Source organism: Papio anubis, chromosome 1 (assembly GCF_008728515.1).
Source record: "Papio anubis isolate 15944 chromosome 1, Panubis1.0, whole genome shotgun sequence".
NCBI lineage: Eukaryota > Metazoa > Chordata > Mammalia > Primates > Cercopithecidae > Papio > Papio anubis.
Genome location: NC_044976.1, coordinates 30,185,615 through 30,197,552, shown reverse-complemented (window position 1 = coordinate 30,197,552; position 11,938 = coordinate 30,185,615). Strand labels below are relative to the sequence as shown.

At 46.1% G+C, this 11,938-nt stretch overlaps 1 protein-coding gene across 6 annotated transcripts in view; it reads left to right on the top strand.

Moving 5' to 3' along the window:
- Positions 1-4,390: 4,390 nt before the first annotated feature.
- PTP4A2 (protein tyrosine phosphatase 4A2) overlaps positions 4,391-11,938 on the top strand; it is a 29,726-nt gene continuing 22,178 nt past the window's right edge. For 2 of the 6 annotated variants that reach the window (XM_009203747.3, XM_021938802.2), the window contains exon 1: positions 4,643-4,758. The gene's annotated coding sequence lies outside the window, so the exon portion shown is untranslated. Of the gene's footprint in view, positions 4,759-8,811; positions 9,616-11,460; positions 11,671-11,938 lie in introns of those variants that run through there. The other 4 variants (XM_009203725.4, XM_009203727.4, XM_003891492.4 and 1 more) reach the window with 4 other exon arrangements.

The following is an 11,938-nucleotide window of genomic DNA, read 5'->3' as shown; positions in this document are numbered from 1 at the left end:
CATTACTTGTTTTTCTAACCCCTGTGTGTGGTGGGCCTACATAGCTCCTGCTCTCAAGGAGCTAACGCTCTGTAAAATCAGCCAAGAGTACTGCCAGCTTGCCCCCACAGGGGCACTGGGAAGATTAATCAGCGAATGGCACTTGGAATGCTTCAGCAAAAGCACTGGATAAACTCAGAGCACTTATGCGTGAAACTCACTGCTAGGGGTGGTTCCTGCTGTAATAAGGCACCTGCAGCCCAGTTTCTGATCTGTTTGAGGTGTGGAGGGAGTAAGACCACGTTACAGCCTCTGTGAGAAGCCATTTGGATGTCAGGGGTGAGAGCATCTCTCTGCTGTCGGGGGGAGAGGGGGTAAGAGAATGTGGCAGTGGTGTCATGGTTTAGGACCTTTCTGTCTCAGAGGCAGATATTTCACAAGGGGTTCCAGCTTATTCTGAGGACACCAGTTATTGACTGAAGTCAGAAATGAATATCATGATTATTTGGGCTTCAGAGGCAAACAAACCTGGGCTGAATCCTGTTTCTGTCATTTCGTCTCTCTGAGCCTCTGGTTCCTTTTTTCTTTCTTTCTTTCTTTCTTTCTTTTTTTTTTCGTTTTGACAGCGTCTCACTCTGTTGCCCAGGCTGGAGTGCAGTGGCATGATCTCAGCTCGGCTCACTGCAATCTCCGCCTCCCAGGTTCAAGTGATTCTCTTGCCTCAGCCTCCTAAGTAGCTGGGTTTACAGGTGCACACCACCACGCCTGGCTAATTTTTGTATTTTTAGTGGAAACGAGGTTTCACCATGTTGGTCAGGCTGTTCTCGAACTCCTGACCTCGTGATCCACCTGCCTTGGCCTCCCAAAGTGCTGGGATACAAGCATGAGCCACTGCAGCTGGCCTTCTTTTTCTGAGACAGAGTCTGGCTCTGTTGCCCAGGCTGGAATGCAGTGTCTCGGTTCACCACAACCTCTGCCTCCCAAGTTCAAGTGATTCTCCTGCCTCAACCTCCCACGTAGCTGGGACTACAGGCGGGTGCCACCATTTCCGGCTAATTTTTGTATTTTTAGTAGAGATGGGTTTTCACTATGTTGGCCAGGCTGGTCTCAAACTCCTGACCTCGTGATCCGCCTGCCTTGGCCTCCCAAAGTGCTGGGATTACAGGTGTGAGCCACCACGCCTGACCGATTCTCTTTTTTAATGGGAGTAATAGTACCTTCCTAATAGGGTCATTTTGAATCATAAACTTGATAATAGATTTTATTTTATTATTTATTTATTTTGAGATGGAGTTTTGCTCTTGTTGCCCAGGCTAGAGTGAAGTGGTGCAATCTCACCTCACTGCAACCTCCGCCTTCTGGGTTCAAGTGATTCTCCTGCCTTAGCCTCCTGAGTACCTGGGATTATAGACGCCTACCACCACCCTGGGCTAATTTTTATATTTTTAGTAGAGATGGGGTTTCACCATGTTGGCCAGGCTGGTCTCAAACTCCTGACCTCAGGTGATCCACCTGCCTCGGCCTCCCAAAGTGTTGGGATTACAGGCATGAGCCACTGTGCTGGGCCTTGATAACATTTGAAAACATTTCAGTCAGGACTTGGAAAAGAGTAGATGCTTAATAAAAGGTAACAATGGCTGGGTGTAGTGGTTCATGCCTATAATCCTAACACTTTGGGAGGCCAAGGTGGGAATATTGCTTGAACCCAGGAGTTCAAGACCAGCCTAGGCAACATGGCAAGACCTCCATCTCTACAAAAATAAAAAAATAATTAGCTGGGCATGGTGGCATAGGCCCATGGTCCCACCTACTTGGGAGGCTGAGGTGGGAGGATTGCTTGAGCCTAGGAGGTTGAGGCTGCAGTGAGCCATGTTTGCACTATTGCATTCCCTCCTGGGTGACAAAGTGAGACCCTGTCTTAAAAAAAAAAAAGAAAGGCTGGGTGCAGTGGCTCACGCCTGTAATCCCAGCACTTTTGGAGGCTGAGCAGACGGATCACGAGGTCAGGAGATCGAGACCATCCTGGCTAACACGGTAAAACCCCGTCTCTACTAAAAATACAAAAAATTAGCCGGGTGTGGTGGCGGGCGCCTGTAGTCCCAGCCACTCGGGAGGCTGAGGCAGGAGAATGGTGTAAACCCAGGAGGTGGAGCTTGCAGTGAGCCAAGATCGCACTACTGGACTCCAGCCTGGGTGACAGAGTGAGATTCTGTCTCAAAAAAAAAAAAAAAGGGGTAAACGTAACTATTATTGGGGCCATTATTCTTATCCTTATGTTGTTAATGTTGTTATTACACTATTTTATTTCAGGGCCAGAAGGAGAGCTAGGTGGAGGGGAGTGTCATTCACTTGGTCAAACAATCTACTAGATGAAAACAAACAAGCAATCTGCTAGACTGCCCCAAATAGATCCATCTAAGCGGGGGAGAGTCTGAAAACAGGCAATTACAGTATTATGTTAAGTGCTATGGTAGAGGATTGCACAAGGTGTTTTGCAACTTTATCGGAAGAATCAATAACTCATAGACGCAGCAAAAGTTTTGCAGAGGAGGTAGCTCTTTGTTTCAAATCAGTCTGTGTTTCCAGGAAGTAGAAAATACTGCTTGCTGGAGGCAGACAGAATGCAACTGAGCCCAGTCTGTGCTCCTCACCCAGGGGCCTTGCTACTGATCTGCAGCCCCTCTTGCTCCTCAAGGCCTCTCTCAACTCCCACACAGCCCTGCTAACCAGCTTTGCCCTAGAATACCCCCTCCTGGGCCACCTGCTGGTGGTGAACATCCTGGACTCTGCTCTGTGGCTTGATGCGGCTGAGTCATAAGACCTTTCATTTTACTGCTAAGCTCTAATGGAAGCCTTCTGGTCAGTAGCAATGCCCCAAGTCTACCTTGTGGGGAAGGTCTAATGATGACAGATTACTGCTTCTCCCCGCAGGGCTGGATGAGCATGGATGTGGTGGTGAGGTAGGGGAGAAACACCCACGGGGGCATCTTCATTTCTTCCTAGATAGGAGCCAGTTCTGGGCAGGCAAGACTTCCCAGGAGTGGACAGAAAGAACAGACCCTCCCCAACCCGCAATTCTCAGGGGGAGACATCTCCCTTCCTCCCAAGCCAGCCCCCAATGCCGCACTTTGCCTGTCATCTGGCCGTGGCCCAAACCAGCCTCCCAGCTCGCTAGTGACCACATTTTCCAAACCAAAACTCAGGACACATGATCTGGCAAAGAATTTCTGGCTAGCTTCCAAACGCAAGAGGCAAAAACCTTTCCACTTGAGAATCTCTATGATAATCTGCGTCGTTAAAGGTGACATTAAGTCGGAAACCTTGAAATTCAGGGTCTCCTCTTTCTTAAGCGTTTTGTTTTCCCTTTTTTTTTTTTTTTTTTTTTTGAGACGGAGTCCCGCTCTGTCGCCCAGGTTGGAGTGCAGTGGCGTGACCTTTGCTCACTGCAACCTCCACCTCCTGGGTTCAAGCGATTCTCCTGCCTCAGCCTCCCGAGTAGCTGGGATTACAGGCGCGCACCACTATGCCCGGCTAATTTTGTATTTTTGGTAGAGACAGGGTTCCACTATGTTGGCCAGGCTTGTCTCGAACTCCTGACCTAGTGATCCGCCCGCCTCGGCCTCCCAAAGTGCTGGGATTACAGGCATGAGCCACCGCGCCCGGCCTTTCTCAAGCGTTTTCATACGTTATTATCGATCGTGAAAGCGCCCATGAGGTTGCTGATTATTATTTCCACTTTATAGTTGATAATACTTGGAGAGAGGGAATCACTTGCCCAAGATCCTACATCCTGAAAGTCTGAATTTTGGCTTGTCAGGGACAGTTCTTAGGATGTGTGTGTGTCTTGTGGGCAGAGCCGGGGGTGGCGTATTAATATCCTCCACGAAGATGCACACGCCATTTATTTGGGGCCTCAGGAAGGGCAGCCAAGAACTGAGCTGCCCAGGTTCCCACTTCTGAGTTGGAAATCCCCAAGCACAGGACTTGGTGGCCACCCTGTCCCATCAGGATCTGACCCCAGGCCTGACGGCCTAGGAGCGAGAAAGAACCCTTCGACCTTGCGGGTCACACCTCGGCTGCAGGCCCTCGACCCAGCCCAGGTGCGGATGGGCGGGGCGCAGCGTGGGCGAACGACTCCCCAGGCCACGTTCTGCTTTTCCCTCCCCGGTCACATGGACTCGCCTTCCGTAGCCGGGAGTGCGGAGCAGAACGAACCACCAGGAGGAGGAGCGGGGGAGGCGCCCAGGGCAGTGGGTCAGAGCCCCGCGGGGCAGGTGGGCGGGCCCAACCGCCCGCGAGCCGGCCGGCCAGCCAGTCAGCGAACGCGGGGGGCGGGTCAGCTGCCCATTGAGCCGCGCCCCGCAGCGCCCCCTGAGGGGCGGCGGCGGGAGCTGGTTCCGGCTGCGCGCGCAGCGGTGGTGGCGGCGGCGCGATCGGCCGGGCTGTAACCGTCGTCCGTCCGGGAGCGGCTGGAGCGGCAGCGGCGGCCGGGCACGGCGCGAGGCGACGCCACAGGGCAGCGGCGGCAGCGGGGGCAGCGGCGGCAGCAGGAGACGCAGCGGCGACCGCAGCAGCAGCAGCAAGACGGACTCGTGGAGACGCGCCGCCGCCGCCGCCGCCGGGCCGGGCCGGGTGTCGCGCGCCGAGGCTGGGGGGGAGTCGTCGCCGCCGCCGCCACCGCTACCGCCGCCGCCGCCGCCGCCGAGGTGACTGAGGAGAGAGGCGCCTCCTCGCTCCCGCCGCCGCCGGACTTCAATGCCCAGTCCCCAGCTCGCCAGCGTGAGTGCGCCCCTCCCGGGCGGCCCCCGCGCCGGCGCCGGGGGCCTCGGGGAAGGGGAGGGCGGGAGGCGCTGCAGCCATTAGTACAGGCCGGAGACACGTCCCCGGAAGGAGGGCCGGGCCGGGGCGGGGGAGCGAGGGTGGGTGAGCGAGGGGCGGGCTCGTGTGTGTGGAAGGGGGAGAGCTGTGCGAGCGTGGGGGAGAGTGTGAGTTGGTGAAGGGAGGGCGTGTGAGTGGGGGACAGGGCTGAGTGTGCGAGGAGGTGGGGGGAGTGGGAGCGGGTCGGGGGACAGTGTCGATGTTGGGGGAGTGTGGGTGCAGGCGGGGGAGGGTATGGGTGTGCGGGGAGCGTGTGGGCATGAGGGGTGGGGGTACATGAGTGAGAAGTGGGGGAGGAGAGAGTTGAGAGTGTGGTAGAGAGCGAGTGTAGGGGGAGAACATGGTGTGTGTCGGTGAGAAGGTGCGTGGCAGAGGCGGGAGTGTGGCAGGGTGTGCCGGCGTGTGTCCAGTGTGTGAGCAGGCATCTTGGAGGCCCTTCCTCTTCGTCTTTGTGTGTGGCGATAGTGAACCGTGGTGTGTTGGGTTAGGGAGTTCTTTCCGGGAGCATCTTGTCCCTGGGTGCTCAGGTTCAAGTATGAGGAAAGGGGGTATAAGTCTCTTCTAGTGGCACTATGATCTTCTAGCTCTGGGATTTTAATTTTTTTCCCCCCCAGAAAAGATGTGATGTGTTTTTTTTGTTGTTGTTCTATACGGTTTTTTTCTCCCACGTTTCATAACTTCAAAGTAAATTTTCAAATTTGTCAAGGATGCCATCCTATCCTAGTCTGGGGTCCCTGAGAGCTAACGAAAAGAAGTTTGTCTGTTGCCCAAGATCCTACACTCTGGCCTGTAGAGTGTTCAGGAGCATAAACTTCTGTAAAGTACTGCTAGTTTTTCAGGTGAAGAGTATTTTATTGTTAGGTAAATTAAACTATAGGCTAGTTTATTATTTCCTGGAATTTGTCAAGAAATTAGCAGTGACCCGCAGTTCTAGTGTCACTGTAGGCATTCAGCAAATGTTTGTCTGGAGTCACCAAACTACAACCACTGCTGAGTTGGAATATGGTACTTGCTGTCATGCTCTGTAACAGAGTAGTTTCAGAGGGAAGTGAGTGAAGTTATGCCTTGCCGAATGTGCAAAAGGAAATTAAGGATGCAGAATGACACATTATCAGGGCTTCAGAATCACTTGCCAGCACACCATTGTATTGGTGAAGATGGTGAGAAGTTGTTTGCTGGTATTCTGATCTTGGCATTTTTAAGTTTCATAATGAATGGACTAATTATTGTCATGAACTTTTCCCATTCTTGAGTTGTAAAAGTAGGGATTCTTGATGAAGAGTAGTACCTCGATAGGGATTTTACACTTTGATATAATATTAAAAATGATGTTATCTTAAAAATAATTGTTTCTTAGAAGTTGGTAGTCTTTCAGTATAAGCAAAAAGTTGTATGGTCCTTTTGTTGTTGTTGGTTTTTTTTTGAGATGGAGTTTTGCTCTGTTGCCCAGGCTTCCCAGGTTCAAGTAATCTCCCGCCTCAGCCTCCCAAGTAGCTGAGAATACAAGTGTGCGCCACCACACCCAGCTAATTTTCGTAGTTTTAGTAGAGACGGGGTTTCACCTTGTTGGCCAGGCTGGTCTCAAACTCCTGACCGCCACTGATTCACCTGCCTTGGCCTCCCAAAGTGCTGGGATTAACAGGCGCGAGGGTGGTCCTTTTGATCGTGAACATAATAGAATTACAGGCAAAATCATTAATGTGTAATTAAAAGTTAGAAATTATATTTTTCGGCTGGGCAAGGTGGCTCACGCCTGTAATCCTAGCACTTTGGGAGGCTGAGGCAGGAGGATCGATTGAGCCCAGGAGTTCAAGACCAGCCTGGGCAACGTGGTGACTCCATTTCTACAGAAAATACAAAAGTTAGGCATGGTAGTATGTGCCTGTAGTTCCAGCTATCCTGGAGGCTGAGGCGAGAGGAACTTGTGAGTTCAGGAAGTCAAGGCTGTGGTGAGCCAGTGAGACCCTCTCTCAAAAAAATAAGAAAGAAATAGTAAATAGTATTGTTACTATTCAGTGAGGGAAGGAATTAATTAGTGTTAATTCCCTACTGTGCTACAGGTGCTTTTTATATTCATTTAATTCTCACAACTACAAGAAAGGTGGTCTCTTCATTTGCATCCATTTGGCTTATTTTGAACCACTTCTGTTTGCCCGGCACTAGGGATACAGCGATGAGCTCCCATGGATTTACAGTGGTGAGAAGAAGAGATACAGAAACTTAAAAGGCTAAGTAACTTGTCCCAGGTCACACAGATAATAAGAATTAGTGCTGGATTAAAAATCCAGGTCTTTGACTCCAAAGCTGTTGATTTTTCCAATACATCATACTGCTGTTTCAATAGCTCATCTTACATTGAGGTTTCTCATCCACATGATGACCTAGCAGCTTGTACTTAGGAGAGCTGTTGAAACTAATAGAGAAGGCTGGAGGCAAGGGGATCATTTAGGAGATGCTGACTGGAGGCTCTTTGGGGCCTAAGCTAGGCTTTTATGTGGGAGGAGATGCTGTCTTGAAACTCTCTTCGGGCCCCGGGTGTGTGCTTTGAGACAGTTTTTATGAGGCACCTGGGATATGTCTGCGTGAGGGAAGTCTGATTAAAGAAATGCAACAGCCTTTTATGTTTTATTTTTTGGAAAAAAGAGAATATATTTATTGGGGCCAAGAGTGAACTAGAGCTTAACCACTGTATGAAAGTTTCTTTGTTGAGCTGTGTGGGACACTTAAATCAGAAGAAGTGAGAATATACATGTGAAAGCATTTTGTTAATTATAAATTGAACTACAGATTTGAAGTATTATTGCCACTAAGATCTTTCTACTAAGGCAACAGATTTTGTAGCTGGAAAAGGCATTTTCGAACACCTTTATAGATGAGAAATAGTTTCGAACTGCTGAACGGGGTATTTTCTGACTCAGAACAGCAAAAGTCAGGCCACTCCCTCTGTGAGTCAGTCAAGTAATATTTAATTTGAACAAACCAAATTTATAGGCAGAAACCATTTACAACATCATTGAACTTTGTAGCACTAGGAAGAGTAAATGTTTGAATACTTTTGTGTGTAGCTTTGAAAAAACATAGTATGAGAGCCCTATATATAGTTGACTTGAAAAAAATTTCAAACAAGGTAAATTGGATTTATCTTTCTTAAGAATTAACTTTATTCATTTTGTCCGATAGAGGTAGTATTTCCTTATGCAGTAATTAAGGAACACTTTACAATTTTCAGACACAAAGTTGAAATTTAGTAGGGATTTATTTTACAGGATTTGAATATACTTTTTCCTTTTTGTTGTAATGTGGGGGTTGGTAACCAGTGAAGCCTAGAAAACTAATGTATTTACAAACAAGATGCAGAGGGAGCAGGTGCATACGTTTTTAGCTGTTGCTCTTGGTCTTGGAAGAATGAAGCTTAAGTTTTTCTGAAACTAAGTTTGGTTAATTTATTTGGGTGCTAGTCCATCAGCTGTATTTGTTGAATAGAAGATGGAATCTAGTTTTAACATGGTGGACTTAGTTATGTTTATTGAATAGGGTGATGGTAGAGATCTTGGGGTACTGGTAAAGTTCAGTATTACACTTTTAGGGTTTAGGTTTCCACGTTCCCTTCTTATGCCAAATCGTATTGTCTCATTTAAAATTCAATAATCCTGTAAGTAGTATTCTTTTAGCTTTACAGATAAGGACATTTATTTATAGATTGTTGTTGTTGTTGTTTTTTTTTCAGAGTCTTACTCTGTTGCCCAGGCTGGAGTGCAGTGGTGCGACCTCAGCTCACTGCAGCCTTCACCTCCTAGGTTCAAGCGATTGTCCTGCTTCAGCTGGGATTATAGGTGTGTGCCACCATGCCTCGCTAATTTTTGTATTTTTAGTAGAGACAGTTTTGCTATGTTACCCAGGCTGGTCTTGAACCCCTGAGCTCAGGCGCGAGCTGCTCGCCTTGGCCTCCCAAAGTACCGGGATTTGATTATTAAATCCCAGGTTTTAGAATCTAGGTTAAAGATTATCAATAGAGAGCAGCGAATAATTTTTTTTTTTTTCCTTTTAGGGGCTTAAAGTTCTTAAATCTCTGTTGAACAATGGATGCCACCAGTTATAATTACTTTGGGAGATGGTGATTTGAGTCTCTTAATCTGTGAAATATTAGAAAAGTCTTGGCTAGGCACAGTGGCTCATTTTGGGAGGCAGACACAGGAGGGTCACTTGAGGCCAGGAGTTCGCGACCAGCCTGGGCGACATAGAGACACCATCTCTACAAAAAATACAAAAACTAGCCAGGCATAGTGGCATGAGCCTGTAGTTCCAGCTACTTGGGAGGCTAAAGTTGAAAGGATCACTGGAGCCTGGGAGGTCAAGGCTGAAGTGAGCCGAGATTGCACCACTGTAGTCTAGCCTGGGAGACAGAGGGAGACCCTGTCTCAAAAAAAAGAAAAAATCTTTTCGCCATTTTCATCTTTTGGACTATTACTACGTATAGAGGTGTCAGTTAGCTTTATCTCATTATCCTTTATTGGCTGAATTCTATTCTATGGGCTCCCTTGACTCCCTGGCCACTGTCTTAGCACTTGAAGCCTTTTAGGTTGTTTAGTGTAGAGATGAGGTACCTATTGTGTGAAAATCTTTTTGCTCTTTGGAGTGGTAGAGGTCTAGGCTCAACCAGAAACTGTCACTACCCTAGCACCTCCATGAAAGAAGCTGCACAGCAATGCTGTCTGTCTGCTTTCCACAATTCCCCATTGTGGAGTTACCAGGACTCAGGTGAGAGAATGACTCCTTTCCTGCACTGTTTGTTCAGTCAGTGTAGATTTACAGGACTCCGAAATCTTTCCCAGAAAAATGACTGTGAGGAGTTGACAGATTATATGGATATATATATATATTTTTTACTTTTTTTTGAAACGGAGTCTTGCTCAGTTGCCCAGGCTGGAGTGAGGTGGCGCGATTTCGGCTCACTGCAAGCTCCGCCTCCCGGGTTCACGCCATTCTCCTACCTCAGCCTCCCGAGTAGCTGGGACTATAGGCGCCTGCCACTACGCCCGGCTAGTTTTTTTGTATTTTTAGTAGAGACAGGGTTTCACCATGTTAGCCAGGAAGGTCTCGATCTCCTGACCTTGTGATCTGCCTGTCTCGGCCTCCCAAAGTACTGGGATTACAGGCGTGAGCCACTATACGGATATTTTTATGTGACTTGAATATAGATGGTTTTTGTTTGCCTGTACTGATTTTCTTGCCCACAGGTTACATTAACACAGCATCCACTTCATTTTAAGTGGCCTAGACACTAAATTTCATCATTTGAATATAAATTTACATTACACAATGTTGGCTTTTTAAATTGTTGAGAATTTTAAGATTAGGCTTTTTCGTGACCCTTTTTTTGCTAGTTGAGCCTGGTTTGAAAAAATATTTTGAACATTAGAACAGTCTTTACCTTTAGAGAAGTGGTGTATTTAATTTCTCTCATAGTATTTTTTATTTGAAATTTTATTCTTCTCAAAACTTTAATTCTTTTGGCATAAAATATACACATGATATTTTTGTTTTAGCAGATCAGATAAATTACTTTATATTTTTATTTCTGCAGTGGTCAGATATGTTGGCTGTTAACTGAATGTATTGTTTGACAGGAATTCAGATTCACAATCAGGTCTGTTTTCTTCCAGTTGTCCTTTAGTTTTTGTTTAAGTTTGACCATCTTTTTATTTTCCTCACTGTTTTACAGGAAACATTCACTAGGTTGTATCACCACAGTATTTGTAAATTGGATTTATGTACACATATTTGTATTTGTTTTTAGTAGCAGAACAAATAGTTGTGTATTTTATTTTCCATTATTGGTGAAAAGCCTTTCATTAGGGAACGGAGAGACTGGTTAGTGCAGAAGGATATGAGTCACCAGCAGGATTTGTCAGCAACTAGAGAAGGATATGATGGAGAAACAATAGATTCTACTAACATTATTTTCATTCCACATGTGTGGTTACAAACAAGTTTCCTTTTGGTGATTAGTTTAAGTTATGCAAATTTGGTCTTTCTGGGTGAAAAGTACTTTAAATATAAGTCACAGACTGTATTCTCATTTTTTTTTTTTTTAGATGGGGGTCTTCATTTGGAGGTCATCAACGGGTAGAATTTAGTTAAACTCATTATCTGTTGACTACGATTTAGTAAGTTGAAAGAATATTTTTGTTAAGCTTTTTGGTGATTATGGAGCTGCTTGCTCAGTAGATCAGAGGAGGCCCATAAATACGGCAATATTTGCTCTCTGTCTCAGTGAGCAAAGAGTTGCTTTTTTTTTTTTTTACCACTATTCTGCTTTTAAATTCCTAAGAGCTTTTATTGCATTTGAATTGGTCTGAAATTCTCAGCCTGGTCAAGGCTTCTCCAGAGTTATCTAACCAAAGACTAAGCCCTTTCTCATGTCACACTACCATGGTTCTTCACTGTTTTTACCAGTTTTCTATTATAAAAGTTTTACCTTTCTTCAGAACCCTTAATCCTATTCCATTCTTCTCACGCTTACTTTGTATCTTTAAAATATATGGTGTTAATATGAAAACTTAATACCAATCAAGTGTTTTTCACCCACGTTGATTCTTCTAGGAGCTTGATCCTGGATAGTGTTTGTATGATGTACACACGTCTCTGCAAATGCTTGTTCGAAGATTGGCTGTGCTGCATTTTGGTATAATTCAGAGGTGACATATTGTCCCTCGTCTCAGTAAACATTTGGAGGAAGAGGACGAGAAAGATTGAATTTTACATTCTTTAATTAGAAAGAAAAGGAAGGTGAATCCATGTTGAACTAAGCTAGTGAGTAAAGAATAACTCCTTGACATGGCATTATAGAGTTATTTCACCATTTTTATTTCACGTTAATATGTAGTATGAAATATTTACTTTCACTGTGTGGTTTTTAAAGATCGTAATGTTACTGTGTTTTGTGAAAGTATGCCATTATTAGACAATTAGTGGATAGACAGTACATTTTAAAAGGCCACCAGCAGCTTCAAATAGAATGATTTGGATTCTTGACTGTTTATCTTGTATTATACCCAGTACACAAACATATGTCTGTGAA